The sequence below is a fragment of the Centruroides vittatus genome, unplaced genomic scaffold, assembly GCF_030686945.1.
Source record: "Centruroides vittatus isolate TY-2023 unplaced genomic scaffold, ASM3068694v2 contig_5, whole genome shotgun sequence".
Classification (NCBI taxonomy): Eukaryota; Metazoa; Arthropoda; class Arachnida; order Scorpiones; family Buthidae; genus Centruroides; species Centruroides vittatus.
In genome coordinates this window covers 793,204-811,033 of record NW_027122286.1, presented here as the reverse complement: position 1 = coordinate 811,033, position 17,830 = coordinate 793,204, and the positions used below count along the sequence as shown (strand labels likewise).

At 32.9% G+C, this 17,830-nt stretch overlaps 1 protein-coding gene across 1 annotated transcript in view; it reads right to left on the bottom strand.

The window, feature by feature from the left end:
* LOC136978211 (cytochrome P450 3A11-like) overlaps positions 1–17,830 on the bottom strand; it is a 230,304-nt gene that overhangs the window by 57,656 nt on the left and 154,818 nt on the right. The gene's annotated exons all lie outside the window — the stretch shown is intronic.

Below are 17,830 nucleotides of genomic sequence, written 5' to 3'. Positions count from 1 at the left end.
TTTGCTGTATGTGCTGGCATACTGTCGTAGTGGTATCGGACTATGTTAATTTTATGATCGTCCGATAACACTGAAGTTATTGTGCTAATTCTTTGGTGGTCAACCATAGATTATATTCTATCAGTTGCGGGAGAATGTCATCATTAATGGTGGAATGGGGCTACCTGGATTGGGTTCATTTTAAAGCGGAAAAACTTCATATTTGAATTTCTTTCACCAATAGTAACATATCTGCTTGTCGTCGCCAAATGCCTTGCAGATTGGCTCGTGGACCTTCATTGCGTTGTGGCCACTTTTGAAATGATAGGACAACAGCATGCGGATGTGTTCTTTTGATATTATCAGACATTGCTAATGCAGCTATGTCTAACGAAACTTGTCGTAAAATTTCCTCTGGTTATTGTACTGTACTTATATATGGGGACGGTGTCTAGCGATCGTAACTGTTGGCGTGAATATTTTTCTCTCCTGTGATATGACTCATTATTGTTATCTTTTTGGAAAATGACAGAATTTTCATCTTAGAAAAGAAAAAGTTTTCCACCACTATCCCAGAATGAGTCACTGCGAAACGTAAAGAAACGAATTGGAAGTGAATAAAATTTTACTGATGATTCAACGGAGGAATTGATTCTGTCTTATATAAGTGTCGAAAAAGAAATTAACGTCCAGGAAGGAATTAAACTTTTGTTGAAATTACAAGCTTCTTCAAATAATAATTTACAAATATTTTGAAAACGATTAGATAGAATGCAGGCATGGATTGAAATCATAGATACTGATTTGGTAGATCTTGAGTTCAGACTCTCTATCCTTGAATCTGATAAAGAGAAAGGTTACGTTATGTAAGTTCGCCGACCTTTAGGGGGGGAATCGTTAATCCCGCGACAGGATGGTCTAGGGTCGTTCGCGTGTGGGTGTGAGGGAGGTGACACAGACGACAAGTGTCTCACAAAAGTCGTTTATTTAGACGTAAAGGAACTTACACCTAACACAGACTTCTTCTCGAACGATGAAATTTTTCGAAAGGTCTCAGTCACGCCGGCGTTTTCCTGACGTCTTCTACTGTAGGCCCCGGGCAGCAACAGGTGGAGATGATCGCCTCTGGTCACTGGTGGTCTGTCCTTAGTGGCACTAATTTGCAGATCGGCATTATGCAGGAAAAATAAATTGTCTTTGAGCGCGTATTAGCCGTAAGCGGATTCACAGTTTTTGTCCGGCCTCTCCGCGCGTAGAAGAGAAAAATCTCTCTTCTTCCTCGCTCTGCGATTATCTCGATCTCCCTTTTTTGAATTGTGCATGTTGATTGGCTCTACGTCCCTCCTTTCTCGCTTCTCGATTGGTCCCTCGCTTGTCTCCAAGCGAAAAACGACCCCCGTTCGAGTCACGAGAAAGAGCCGCCTCGACGAATCTACTTGACAACCTCCGTTTACTCAGGTTGGAAAGAATTGATGGAACTTTGAAACTTGCGCTCATATTTTCCCTATTGTTGTCTAGTCTGAGAGATTTTTGAAATTTAATGCTTTGATGAGATGTTCCTTTTCATAATTAACTTTTCCCTTTTTCCTAATTTTAATGATCTAAATTTCGTATACGAGCGACTTGTCAAAAGTCCATCTATACTGGAGGACATTCGTCTACAAGCATTACTCATTACAATAATTGCGTTTTATTTTACATTAGGCCCTTTTTGCCTTTCGACATCTTTCTCCTTTTTTTCATACGTCGCGGTTTCAAATGACTAACGCGTCTAATCCGATCTTTGATCGGTTTTTGTCCCCTGTAACAATGGACAATTTTCTACATTCGTTTTAACAATCTTCTAATATAAATAATTAATGTTAACCCGTTTTTGGGACTTCACAGTTAGAACTGACAAGTCAAATACAGAAATAAATGTAATATGTAGTAATTTATATAAAAAGTTCATAAAATTGGAAGATAAAGAAAGAAATAACTTTAATTTCGGGTTTAGAGAATGATGATAAAATGGATCATTGTCTACTCAAAATTCAAAAATTATTTAATGATAACTTGCAGGATACGGATGTGAATATCAAACTTGCTTATCGAATTGAAAAATATAAACCTGATGCAAAAACATTGGTTATTTGTGAATTGTTTAACTTTGAAGATAAAAGAAAAATTTATAAAAATATTAGTAAATTGAAAGGTTCAAATATATTTATTAATGATGATTACTCGTCAAATACTAGGAATATTAGAAATAGACTAAGACTTTATTGTAAAGAAATGCGCACAAAAGGAGCTACTAATGTTAAACTGCGATATAACGAACATTTTTTTTAGGAATATAACTTTTAATGACACGATTCCGTTTGTCTTTCCACTTTGTCTACCTTTAACCAAAAATTGAATAGCATCAATCATCTTATAAATAATCCTCCCTGCAAAATTTCAGACATTTTCGATAAATGTATGATATTAATATGTTTTAAAAAGTCACATATTATCAGTTTTATAAATATTTACAAATTTCATAAAATGTAGGCCTAATGTACATAATTTTATCTAAAACTGGACAATTTACTTTAGTCATATCAAACTCAGTTTTCTAATACAGTACAATTAAACATGAATTTTTAGAGCTTCCAATTTTCTCTACAGAGGCTGGCGCTAAATTGGAGGACCTCAAACAACGAGAGTTATATCTATTAATAGGATATACACACAAATTTGTGTTTGACTGTGCAGAATTAATGTTATTAGGCTGCAGTTTGAAAAATTTGTAGATCTATAAATTTACACTGTCGGCTGTCTGGTGTCTGTTCTCCTTTAATCTGGAGAACGGAGACAGACAGATGAATGCCGAGATTAGGTATTAAAATGTGGTAGTAGGCCTGATTAACTGTACAGTAACTTCCAGTCTACTCCAGAAGTCACGTGAATTCAATCCAAAGATTTTTCCCTGAAAGGAGTTAGATGAATGGCGTGAGTCTAAGAGGTAAACTATGATGAGGAGCAAGACACCACTAAAAAGTTGTCACAATAAACAATAAATTGCTCATATTCTAACTAAAATTGCAATGACATTGATTAATCGCGTCAACACATTTATTAATTATAAATTAATTTATATAATTAACAGGTCAATTTTATTAGTTGAGCATGTAAACATTGTTATGACATTTGTTATTATATATTCAAAAAACGAAAGTGTCTACTTTCGCCTCTTTGACACTTAATAACAAAAAAGTATTTTGACATTTTTGGGTGCGGTTTTTAGAATATAAAACCAAACAGTTGCTTAATATTTTTGTTGAGATTGGTGAATTTCGGTTAAACTATAGAAAAGTTATCCGAGTTCAAAAAAAAGAAACCAGATTTACGTCCCTCATCCGCACTAGATGGCATTACGTTACCTAGCTCTACCGTAACTGTAGGCCCCAGTTCTGTACCGATTTAAACCAATTGACTTTTCTTTTTGTCCACATTTCAGTACGTACGCTCAACTTCATCCTCTCATCCCATCGCAAATTTTCAACTTTTATGTAACGATTTCAAATGTATGTTTTTTAGCCGTGTCAAGCGACTCACCGACGTTATTGTGAGCATAGGGCAAGGGTTGAGCCTTCTAGTCGTCGAGTTGGTAAAACCCGCTCACTGTGTCACTGGATGGCTTAATAGGAGGCAGTGGCGTGCCGTCATTGGAAGCGGTGGAAGCGCTGCATCCACCTTCCAATGACCTTCTCTTGTATTTTCTAAAATATAAATTTTCATATTTTAACGTACTTTGAATTAATTAAAATTAATATTTTATTATAACTGCATTATGTATCTTATTAAAAATTCTATACTAAGTGTGAAAAAAACGATAAGATTGCTACTGTATATTCGAATGTCAGTGGCGAAATGGAAGCGCTTACGAGACAGCTTCCACGGCGGCGAGAATAACTGAATGGTGTAAAGCAGCCATAGGGCATTGGAGTATGCGCTTTACAGAGCACCAACCTCAGCCGGTTTAGCTGGTGGAAGCTACACACGTGTAACGCTTCCAACGATTCTATTTCTTAGCCATGCTTTCGATAGAAAAAGTGCTTTTAAATACGTTGATGGAATCGACGACCAGCGACTTTTATGATAAAGTAATTAACGACTTTGCGGAAAAAATCGCCGAATAGAGTTAGTTTATAAAAAATTAAAAAAAAACAAGTTTTTCTATCATTGTTTGTATCGTATCAATTTGAATTATGTATGTATTATTTGTATTTTAGAACTAAAATACATAAATTGTTTATTTTTGTCATTTCCAGTATTTGTTTAGAACTTTTATGAAAATGTCATGTACCGGACAGGTCTGACCTGCCACAAAAGACGCGAAAACATGGTTAATTTAGAGAAAAATTTATTAGTTTAAAAAACATAGGTAAAAGTCGTTTGTAGTCGGACACCCATTGTTTGTATCAAACTGCCAGGCAGAAATCATAAATCGCGGAAGGAAGTCGTCCTATGATCGGTGGAATATCGAATTCATCTTCGATTTTGACTTTTCTCACTCTCCAGGTAAGAGTCTCTTTACGTTTAGTAACCAGGGACCAACCACTCGGGAAGCGCGATTGAGGGAGAACGACCAATCATAATGGACGAAAAAAAGAACGGAGATTGATATAATTTCCGACAATCGAGAACACCTGGCATTCGGTTAACGTTCCGAATAATCAAAACGAACGCCGTGTGTCAACGCGCGCAAAAATAAAAATAAAAAAAAACAATTTCGCGTCTATTGTGCCAACCTGAAACCCGTGTCACTTCGGACTTAGACCGTGTTCCCGACTCCAATGGACGAAGTCTCCCCGTGCCTTACAGACTTGTCAACGCCATTGTCCCGGAGCCACCTTCGATCGACCATCAAAGAACCACATCGACGCTCAGGACGTCCGAACGGCTGATTGTCTTAAAGCAAACTATTTTGTACATAGTGTATGTATATTTTATTTTAAAATAAACGGTTTCTGTCAGATACTTGTCGTCTTTGTCTCTACAGCCACAACCCATGTACGAATGGACCCTAGACCATTACTGAAGCGGAATTAACTGATTGCCCCTGGAAGTCGGCTTCTTACAGAAACCCAGCTTCCCTATCATCAAATGTCACGGCACGCCACTGATAGGAGGGTCTTAAAACAATCCAATGGGGAGCGCGATGGGAAAGTGGATAGGGTGTCCAAAGTGCGAGAAAGACAAGTAGACAGGTTAACAAATAACAAAGGTTTAATATATCTATAATTTATCTTACAAGACACTACGAATATTAATACGAATGTATTGTGAAATACGAATACTTACACAACTAAATACCAATACTAATCTTAAGCACTTCACTCACGAGATGGGAGTTTACAAATGTTCTAAGTATATTATCTCTGATAGGTAACCGATCAGTTGACCTCTCGGAGTATCGGGCCGTCGCCGGTCTTCGTATGGAGGTCGAGAGCTGGGACAGAGAAGCTGTGCCGGTCGCTTCTAGGAGGTAGTCCACTCTGAGATACGATGAGTTCGCTCTGTATGGCGCCTTGGGATTTCCGATGGGAATATGGTGGGACTAGCCGTAGTCTTCGTGGCATCTATGGAGGTGGCAGTCTTTCTTATAAGGTTCGTTATAACGGTGTCAGACTAAACTTGTAGCATCGCCTCCATACCAATGCAAATTTGTGAATTATCACTAAATATCTCTTTCTTCTAGTCGTCTACAGTTCGCGATTGTTTTTCTTTGGCCATTGTAACCTACTTCTTTTCCTTTTGTTGTACATTTTCTATTTCCAGGAGTCATTGCTCTTAGTCTTCTCTTGACACGTTGATGTTTTCCGTGGTTGATCCTATCCTTATATAGCATTCTCAATTTCTTTATACTAGCACAAAAGTTTAGATACAGCTGACTGTAAACAATTCACTTCTTTTGCAATAGTCGTTGCTAAATTTCTCGGTGCAATGATTTTGTAACAATAACAGAAAAGTAAAATATTTGACTAGTTTACACGCATTTATTTTATATTCGAACTTAAATATTGAACGATATAACAAGCAGTATTTTAAAAGCGGTAAACATGTAATTTCTCTCTGTTTTACAATTAAAAAATTTCTTCCTGTGTGTGATGTTATAAAAGTTTATAAAAATTAAATATATTACATTATAGCAATAGCCATGCGTTTTTTCTAAGTTATTCTGTATCAATTGCTTTGTTTAATTTCTTCTCTGCATGCTTAAAATACTATAAAAACGACATCGTGATGAAGAAATTCCATAATTTTTGCCAGGAGTTGTATTAAATATTTTTCGATTAAAGATTTTAACTTAAGATTGGTTTAGCTTTTATTTTCCGTTCTAGGACACAAGGAATTTTTACCAAGCGATTTTATTAAGGAATTATTTGCTCAAACTGCCTGTAATTTTGATGTTGTAAGGCCGATATGCTCCAATCTCTGTTTTCAAATAAGTGGATATGAACTTTGTCAATTAAATGAGGTATTGTAGGAAAGATTGTTGCGTATGATTGAAATTATCTTATGTCTAATAATTTAGATTATTTTAGTCACGCTTGCATGTCTACATTTCTCATTTTCCTGCAGGAACATCTACTAAAAACATCATTCATTACGGAGAGGTAGGTTAAGTTGTTGAATATTTCGAGGAAATTAAAATAAGAATAATTGCAGTAATTTAAGCCTATCGCAGATGTTAAATTCGAAAGAACTGAAGAAATTCGAAAACTGAAGAATGATTACCCAAAATGTATATTTAAAAAATGGCATGGAAAACTAGATAATGACAAACAATCAAAATCATAGATAAAGAGAAAAAATTTATTAAATTGAGATATGTTCCAAAATTATTTGAAAGAATTAAAAATGTGATAAAAAATAGAATCAACTTAATACCAGAAAAAATAAATTCAACTAAAAATCATTTATGTTATAGAAAAGAAGAAAAATATGATATAACAGAGGAAAAAGGAATAGTGTATTCATTTGATGGTAATTGTAATCAAAGGAAAACATATATAGGAGAAACAAAAAGAAATTTAAAAATAAGATCAGAGCAATCAAAGGAAAATATGCAAATTCAGAGGTAGCGAACCATTGTAATACAGAAGGATGTGAAATTGATCTAAATACGGCAAAAATCAGGAAAAAGGAAAAGAACAATTATAAAAGACAACTGTATGAGCATTTAAATATAATTAGGCAAACTAATAAAATGAATAACAACAAACCCTTTTATAATGCATGTACATGATTGGTGGATCTAGAGAGATCCACCAATCATGTACAAGCATTATAAGGGGGGGGGAGAGGAAAAGGTATAAAAGAAGCGATAGGAATTAGAATAGAAATTAAGTAGAAAAGAAGAAACAAAAAGAAGTAAGTTAATTGAAGTAAATATATTTTAGATAAAGATTAAATTTATGGTTTTAAACTGATTTTAATGTTAAAAAATTAGGAATGTGTCGAATTGTATGGTTGCTGTAAATCATAGGTTTAATTGGAAATGTAAAAGAATTCGGAAATACAAAATTTGTAAGAATTTTTAATTTATTGTCGGGAAATGATTGTGTTTTAATTAATTTTAGTTATAATTGTACCAAGAAATGTTTTTATTTTTAATTGTAGAAAGTGTCGTTTAAAGGCCTGCTGAGGAGGGAGGAACAAGTTCGAAACACATGTTTAAAGTGTATGTGTTCAGGTGAACTAAATAATAAACATTATTTTTGATCTGTAAGACTAAATATCTGCATCCATATTTTCCAGTATAATAAGTCCTGTTAATATATAAAAAGTACTAGACACAAAATAAATTTAAGGTAAGGAGAATGTTTTCTGTTCGATATTTAGATTTTTACTTTCATTTATATAAATGTGTTTACCTACTAGGTTCAGCCACCAAAGTATGATATTCCAAAAATTAAAACTTTGATCGGAATTTTTTTGGGTTCGATCGATCTTCTGGCAGATTCTGAAGACGCAGATATACTTCGAATAACCTCTCGTATTTGATAGCCGATCAAGGGCGTCGCCAGAGGGGGGGCAGAGGGGCAGTTGCCCCTCCCTAGACATGCGAAAAATATTATTTAAATGCTAAGTCATTTATTGCCCGATTTATAATTCCCGCGCGAAAAACGCAAGAAGATTATGTTTTAATTAAAATAATCTTATTAAGCTTCTTAAAATTTATGAATCGTTTTTATTTTACCTACATACAATTTATATCATGCTGCCCCCCCTGGCCCATTGGCTGGCGACGCCCTTGTAGCCGATTATCAAGTACCGCTAAATGAATGGGGTCATCTAGATTTCGTGTTGGCAAAAGAAACAAAGAAATATGTCTATGGTGAATTATTGCCAGTAATGAATAGATTTTAGAAACTCTGTGTACAAAATAATGCACTTGTGAGTTTTGCTCTAATTTAATTCATGTTTAACCAGTATTAAATATTTTTTGTTCGTATAAAATATTAATCTAATATCCTTGTTTGTATTAATCTAATCTTTGTTCGTTTTTTTTAAATTCTACGTTTCCGGCTCTGGTAAAATTCCGGTTGCTTTGAGCTGCGTGTTATTCGATCACGATGACTGAGAGTTCCGTAGGTTTGACTCCCCTGTAATCATTAACATAAACAAACTAATTTATCATATATTTTTATTATTCACAACTGTTAGGATATCATTTAGTTTTGATAACAAAATTCGAATGAATGCAAAGCATGCTATATTACCATTAAGTACGGATTATCAGTTAATATCATGTTGAAGGATGAAATTTTGACATTTTTAAAAAAATGGCTGACAATTAACTCAATTCTAATAACAATTCACTCTTGCTGGTAATCGCCATCAACATCTACTACATTTCGCCACCTTAAATGCAAATCTCCAATCTCGTAAGCAAATGCGGTTTTTCTTTGAAGAAAATGTCGTCATTCAATCTTACTTTATTTTATTTACATTACAATGGCCAAAGAAAAGCAATCATAAACTGTAGACAATATGGTTTTTCAGCGTGTGAAATAAATGATAGTCAGTTGACTCAAAGTCTGGGCTATAAAATGGAATAAATAGAATCTCTCAACCCGGACTGGCCAGCAGCTCTAAGCTGTATGTGCTGACGTATTGGTATCGGACTTTGTTAATTTTAGGATCGTACAGAAACATTCAAGTTATTGTACTAATTCTCCGGTGGTCAACAGTAGATTATAGTCTATCAGTTGCAAGAGAATGTCATCATCAGTGGTTTAATGGGGCTACCTAGATTGGGATCATCTTAAGACGAGAAATATTCATATTTGAATTTCTCGAACCAGTAGTAACATGTCTGCTTGTTGATTGTAAAACTTTGGCCTCGACCTCGCTTGTGTCGTCGCCAAATCTTTGTAGATTGGCTCGTGAGTGTTCGTTGCGTTGAGGCTACTTTTGAAGTGATAGGGAAACAGCACGCAAAACTTTTCTTTTGAATATTTGTCTTCTTTTTGTAACTTTCCGCCCTTGTGGGCACTAAGAGGGCCTCTTACAGCAAGCCCATTATGGGTTCGGCCAGGCCGGGTGGTGAGGGACGGGAACCGACATATCCGGACGGACCACTCCCCGAAAAATTCATGGGGATTTTTCGACCCGTCCGGATTCGATACCGGGTTCCCAGGGCAGCAGGCTGATGACCTTGACCACTCGGCCATCCGGCCGTTGAATATTTTTGAATCATTCTTTATTATCCCTGCCCTAAATGAGTACTTTATTTTTCAGAATAAGCGAGACTAATTGATCATAGTATATATTTTTATTTTCTGAACAAGGGGCTGAAGTAGTTAAATCGCACACTTTTTAGTTGGACTAACTTTTCTGGAAAAATGAAATTGAAGTGCAAATGATGTAGAATAAAGATATGTAGATGTTAAATTTTATCGTCCCTATTCTCCTCTTATTAAATTTTTGTTAAAATTTAATATTTTTTATACAAATAAATATTAATGTAAGATAAATAATAAAATATTAACTATAAAAGTATTTGGGTATCCCAGGGCTCCTTAGAGAGTTCAGAGTAGGGTACCTGTGAGCGCCTCTGTCCCCCATAAAATGACTTGGTTTTTAATTTTGCCGGAGTCGAGTGTTTTTTTTACCGACTCCGCAGCCCTGATCAGAAATTGCTGATGAATCCATGTCCAATGAAATGTGTCGTGAAATTTCGTCTGGTTATTCTACTTATACAGTATACCTACATGAAACATTTTTTCAGTCGTTTCCAGCAAAAAAAAATCGAAATTTCTAAATTTAATCTTCACAACGTGATATAACAATAAAAATGTGATATAATAACTTAGAGTGGCTCACAACGTGTTTTCCTTGTATTCTATTTATAAAAATAAATTAATTACGCAATTCCTTTTTTGTTCTGTTACAAAGTAACAATAAATTATAAAAAAGTTAAAATAAAAAATGAAATCGAAATTAACAAGTTACTTTTTTTTATTACATATAGCAATTAAAATTCAAATTTTTGACTTATTTAATAAATATTTATATAATTTTCAGTTTAATTTAAGCTTATATTAATCGTTATTGTATATATTATCTTAATTATATTTTTAATATATTAAAAGTATAATTATCTAATTACATCAAACGACCCCTAGATATTTATCTCCCACTGTACCTAAATCTATTAACATCTGGAAGTCGTTGCCCGGCTGGTTGAAAACCTCTATAGTTTTATAAAGTCTTATTATAAAGGTTCGGACCACTCCCCGAAAAATTATAATAAGACTTTATAAAACTAATTATTATACTAAACTTGATTCTAAAAGACAATTCCTTTGAGTCTTGTGTGCTTGTACATGCGTTGCGTAACAATGTTCTGTGCCCGACAAATGACGTCATTTAGTGGTGTTCTCTACATCAAACTATCATCCCATTTGTATTCATATTTCTGCAATATAATGGCGTTTACCCGCATTTAACTTCGATTATTGTCACTTATTCTCTCACTTTTATCGGGATGTTTTGGCAAGAGTGAAGACAAAATTTTAGCATTCCTATCCTAGTCGTTCTGACGAGAATTGTGAATTAAACATAACAGTTTTGCTGATTCATTTTTCGACATCGATTTGACTATTTTTTGTTTGTCTGTATTAAAAGATGCCAATTTGGTATAAGCTGCGCGTCCGTTTGCAATACTCTCGCGCCTCACTAGGAAGGCGCCCAACAAATTGGAAAACACTGACTTAATTTATAATCTGAAAATTAAAAAAAAAAATTACTTGCAAAATTAATTGAGTGGATTTGTGAACTTCAGTTAGAGCCCCTATTTGGTAATTACACGCAAAGGTTCGGTACATAAAACATTTAGCACTTCTGCTACTGTTTTTATATATTTATTACTGTGAGAATCTGAATTGAATGTTCATTAATCTTTATGAATTATCAAAAACGATGTAATATTTTATCGCAGAAATTATACACTTTCCCATTTTTTGAGAGGATAAGGAAATACAGTTTCCTTTTTCAACAATTTATTGCCATAAAATGTTTAGATCATATCCTATGACTAAATTCCAAACTAACCAGATTCATTGTCACATGAAAAGTAACCCAACTCCTCATTGGAGATAAATTCGAGTATAAAAGGTTTTTACGCACCAAACTCTGCGCGGATTATTCAATTTATCTATATCTTTAAATTTGTGTCTGCTCTCCTTTAGTTCCTATACTTCTGCCTAACATATTTGTTTTTACGTCCAAGCTTTGGATAAATGCTTCATCATCCCATAATAAGGTATAATTATATTAACCATGTACAGCCATATTATATTTATATTAATGTAAACTCTCTTTCTCTGTATAAATTAATTAATAGGACATTTAAATAGGTTCATGACCTTTATGGTATGTTTACTATATTCCTTTTTTGTACTTTTTATTTTATTATATTATTAAATATATTTATATTTGCTAAGTTTGAAGTTGATTGAAATTAGTTTACGATCGGCTAGCTATCGAACTTACAACCTTCCCACTCGATATTTATAGCCCTCCTTTTAGAAATATTTTATAATCTTAATATCGCGAGTTAAGGCGTAAATATCTTTCTATCTGGTGTCAGTCCTGACTAGACTAAGATTTCACGATCTTTAATCTTAAATTTTCTTACCATTCGTTGCCCATTCAAGCCATTCGTTGACCCTGTGATAAATTCTCACCGAATTGTAGCCGATAACTGTTTAACAGTTTGTTAAACATTGCTTCTCACAATACAGTGAACTCTCAAGTAATATTATTAACTGGGTTAGAATAAGAAATTATATAATAGATAGAGTAACTTGTTTTTTGAAACCGTGTCTTGTTTTATAATTTAGACTTAATAAACACTAATGTTGCGTGTTTTTTCTTCAAAGACACTTGGCAAGTTTTCTATTAGATATCTTTATTCATTCTCGTTGATACGGTACTCTGTCTGTACACGTTTCGGGCCCTGCCCCTCCTCAGTCAACTGTTGATTATCTTTTTTTAAAAAAATGTAAAATCTTGTTAACTGTATACATTACGGTTGTAAGAAGTTCATTATTTTTATGTCTTACAGCGAACTTTTGAAGTTATAATGCACTTTTTATAGTCGATGAACTTCTTACAACCGTAATGTATACAGTTAACAAGATTTTACATTTTTTTAAAAAAAGATAATCAACAGTTGACTGAGGAGTGGCAGGGCCCGAAACGTGTACAGAGTACCGTATCAACGAGAATGAATAAAGATATCTGATAGAAAACTTGCCAAGTGTCTTTGAAGAAAAAACACGCAACATTAGTGTTTATCAAGTATAGACTTGTGTAACGTTACGCAAAAATAACGTACGCAAGTAACGTAAGAGTAACGTTACGCAAAAATAAGTTTTCGTCATGACAAATAGACTACTTTAGATACATATTGCATCTATTCGTATTTATCGGACTGGATCCACCTATAGATTTAATAGGTGGATCCAGTCCGATAAATACGAAGGATTCACCCTTTATTATGTATATATTAAGTATACCTCACGTAATGTTACTTTTGGTTTACTGGTGCAAATCGTTCAGGTAATTATTAATGTAATTCAAGGAACGTATAATTTTTCACCATACAGCAAATACAAAGATAATCTACATAAATAAAATAAAAAATTGGTTGTCGAACATGTGATGTCAGCTTCGATCATCTACGAATATGGGGGATCTAGAGCAATAATTATATTTGTGAAAAAATATTTCATAGGATAGCAATTGGTCAAGGCCACGAGAGAGGTGAGGTCACATCTCATTGGACATGGATTCATTAGCCCACGAAAGCTGTATATTCGAGCTCTGAAAAAACGTAGGAGGCCAGTATGGTCCTACTGATGTAAATACCTGTACTAACAAATTTATTAGTTTTTACTAAGAAAAACATCAAATTTTTAAGACTGCTTTTCATTGATAAACAAAAATTTTTCTTGTTTCCCTCGTTCGAAAAATAATTAAAGGGTCTTGCTGAAGGAAAAGGCACACGCTCTACTCAAGGGCCCCATAAAGGTTCTTGACGTCCCTGCATATATTAATAGTTGCTAAAACCATGTAAATAGTTATAACGTTTATGTAGTAGTTAGTATTAAACTGTCCTAGCTTTAGTTATTGAATAACAGTACAAATTATTTCTCAACGATGCATTAAACATTCGTTTAACAAATTAATTTAAAATATTTTGTTAAAAAACGAATCACGAACACGATACGTAACAGTTCGAAAAACCAGCCACAATTACGGTACACGTACTGCCTTGTAGCATGACGACGTCACTTTTTTAATGCCTCGAAGAATTTGCTTTTTAACAAATTATTTTTTAATGTCAGTTCTTCGAATATAATAGTAAACTTTAATAATACACCTTTTTTATATATAATCCTTTGACAAGAAGTACTAATTCATATTTCGTCATCTAGTGAAGAAAGAGACGGAGAGAAATCTGTTACGGTTTAATTTAATTAATGTAGATTTTGAGATGATGTGTATCTAAAATCCTTCTCCTGAGCCGAAAAATTCGAAATATAAAGTTTGGTTGAAGTACTGTACATTCGGGCGTTTTCCCCGTGATCCGGCAACAAACATTTTGACCGCAACAGTTTTATTTATATAGAATAAGAGAACAGATTTAACGCGAGCCTGAACATAGACAATTGAAAAGGACTGAAAACTATAAAAAGTGAAATCGAAATACTCAAAAAAGAAGTGGTCATAACTGGTATTCCACAAAGATCAGTTCTATAAATAGATTATTGTGAAACACCACAAGTAGATTAATTTTCGCATGATAAAATACTCGTAATTACATTAGAATCAAAAATAAAGATTTAAAAATATCACGTTTTATGAACAATATTTTACATTTACACAAACCTTAAAATAACTTACAGAAGCTACTTTATTCACTCAGCAGACTACTGAAAAAGTTATTCACCCAAATTCTTAGCCTATAAAATAAAATGCATGAAAATATCAAATGAATCATTACGATGTATACTGGAACTAGAAGGAAATATCATACATTGCTATTCAAGATTTTAATATTCCGGCATTGTGTTCAACTAGAAAGATAGGACACGAGATAAAAAACAATGCGACAAACAGCCAAAACAACAAAACTTGAAAAATGTCTGAATGACTTCATCTGGAGGAACGAGCACGTACAGTAGAGTACAGGTACGTAGCCTACGTGCTCGTTCCTCCAGTCAGACATAAAACAAAAAATTTACAAAAACGTTATTAGACCGACAATGACTTACTCAATCAAAACTAAAGCAAAACACTAAACGAACTAAAATAATTTAAACAACTGAAATGCATATACACCGGATATTAAAAAAAAACAAAACAAAAATAGATAAAAGTATAAAATGAAGAAATAAGAAAACGATGCAACACAAAAGCAACAAAGAAATGATAATGGAGCAGAATAATAAAATGGAACAGCGTATGAAGAAAAACTAATACAATTAATATATAACTGATACCCGAAAGAAGCAATGAAAATGGGTGAAACCAAAGGAAAGATATAGAGATAGATAGGACTGTTTGAATAACAGCAATCTGGTCACAAAAGATGACACATCTAATTTTTAAGAGAATACGTGTTTTAAAAAAAATCAAAATATCCTACCTTAGAAAATATTTTAAGGAAAATATTTTTTGGCTGTAGATATATTATACATAGTTTATTTTAAATAAACAAATTTTTGTTTTTCGGTTCCCAATTGGGGAAAATGTGATATTAATTAATAATTCTTTCTTTTCATTTATTCTTCTGAAATTGAGTACAGAATCGAAGCATGATCTGATGCGACGATTTTAATAAGATTTTATAATAATATGCATTTCGAGTGTCTGTGGCACTCTCTTCATTCATTAATCTCTATGAAACTACACAATTATTAAACAAATATCAAGCAATGGGATCGGTTATTGTATATTTAAAAAACAATAATTGTTTTTTAAAACTACACAATTATATTATTCTATGGTTTACTATTTACATTTATCATTTTACTAACCTTAACGAAGTTGCATACATCCCTACTTGTAATATTTTTCATAGATAAAAGTTTAAGGTACATACAGTTATCTGCTAAAATGTAATTAAGGTAAGTAAAATTCGTATTAAATGTAAATAGTGAACGGTTATAATAGTTTAATTGTCTGAAAACGAGTGTTATATAACCACTTGTAATGCGTATTATAATTATAAAATTTTAAATCGTTGCATCAGGTCATGCGTTGATTCTTTATTCTATTCCAGAAAAATAAATTAAGAAAGGGACAAAAAATTATCATTTAAATATTTCTCAGTAAATTTAGTTTTTAAAATTACTATATTACCTTCTTAATAACTTCTTCCATATTTCCAGAAATAAAATTTGGTTTTGGTTCCGGTATGCCTAATTCTATAAAATACGAAAATCGCCTCTTTCTCCATCTAACAAGTGTAAAGGAATTTAGTAATCCAAATAAGTGATAGGATATCCTAATTTTAAAATAATGTGAATTGAAAACCCTTATTTTTATCTCACATAAAATAAAATAATAAGTAGTTTTAATAACACACAAAACATCGAAAAACGAGTTACTGTAAAAACCTGTGTAAACCGGAATTGCACAGAACTGAATATTTTTTCCAGTTTAGCGAGTTTCAGTTTTGAATGGTTTCTTTTTAACATTAAAAAATCGCTCCGTTCCGAAGAATTTTTCTCACTTAGGCAGGTTTTGGGTTTAATCAGGTTCCGTTATGGACAGGTTTTACTGTACAGCTTTAATTTTGAAATAATATTTATATCAAGTTTTTATTGTTTGAAAACTTGAAATACTAATAACGAATTAAAAGCATTAAGCCGATCCTACTGGAGATATGATTCATGACTTCTCTATTTCTCTACTGCATCGTTTAACCAAAGTTTGAAGCATCAATTTTCTAATACATAAATCTCCCCGTAAAGTTTCAGAAATTTTCGACAAAAAGCACAGGAGTTATTAAACTACAAAGCCACACAAACACGCGGACAGTAACATCCATGCTTAAAAACAGAAAAATTCCCGATTTTTTTTTTTTTTTTTTTTAATTATCCGACGTTTCAAGGTTCACTGAGTCCAAAAATGTAAAAATTCTTGCGGGATTCATTTTTAACGAATTGCAATTATTGTATATAACAGTGCCGGGAAAGTAATTAATGAATTATTGTAAACGTTAATAAAACGAATTAATATTTAAATTCAGTTAGCCTTATTATAAATAACAACAAAATACCACGATATTTTACTTAAATATTTATTTATTTGACTAAAAATAAAAGTTAAACATTAAAATTATTTATTTTTATATAATATATATAATTATAACTATATACAGTATAATAACTAGCAGGTAAGCCCAGCGTTGCTCGGGCAAATAATAAGTACAAACATTAAGATTATTAGACTATTTCGTACTTCTAACCCTTCATATTATAGTGTTTGATTTATCACACCGAGTGACCAATAAAACTTTTAAAAACTTTTTTAAATTGTATACTGCAAAGGAATAAAGAATTTTTAAATGTGTTAGACTGGTGTGATAAAGCTTTACGTAAGATAACCTTTGTAGTTATATCAATAAAATACTATAATATAACAAATATTAAAACGAAAATCGTATAAATAGTTTGGTTAGTTTAGCCTACCAGTGTATTTATCACGATACCTGAATGGTAGGAAATGGTACAATTTCATTGGTGAAATAGACAACAATTGAAAATACAATATCCTAATTTTTTTAAGATATCGTATTTTCATCTAATATTAACTGTAACAAACTGTTTCATTCACAGCCGAATATCAAATGATAATCTGCCAACCAATCAAATTTCGCAATAAATAGACTGAATATCGAAACTTGGCACCATCAAAAAGCACTTAAAACGTATTTTGTGCTCGCCATTAACCGCGTATTTTGTAATTTTCCTATTCGAATGCCACCATACCGGTGGGTCGATAGAAAGAAAGAACTGTTGCAGATGTAGGTTGAAGTCAATTCGACCAAAATTAGTAGTTGCCCTCTCGGCAGAGAGGATGGTCAACGATAACTAATTAATACTTGTCTACTATTAATATTTGAAAAGTGATCCATGTTGGATAGGTTGTGATGACTCCGCACGTGATCCAATTTGCTAACATTAACGTCCGAAAGACTCGATATAAGACTTGTTTAAATATAAAAATTTTTCAAAAATGCGAGAATAATTGTTTTTATGTGATCCCGTAAAAAACTAGTGAAACCAGTTTGAAAAAG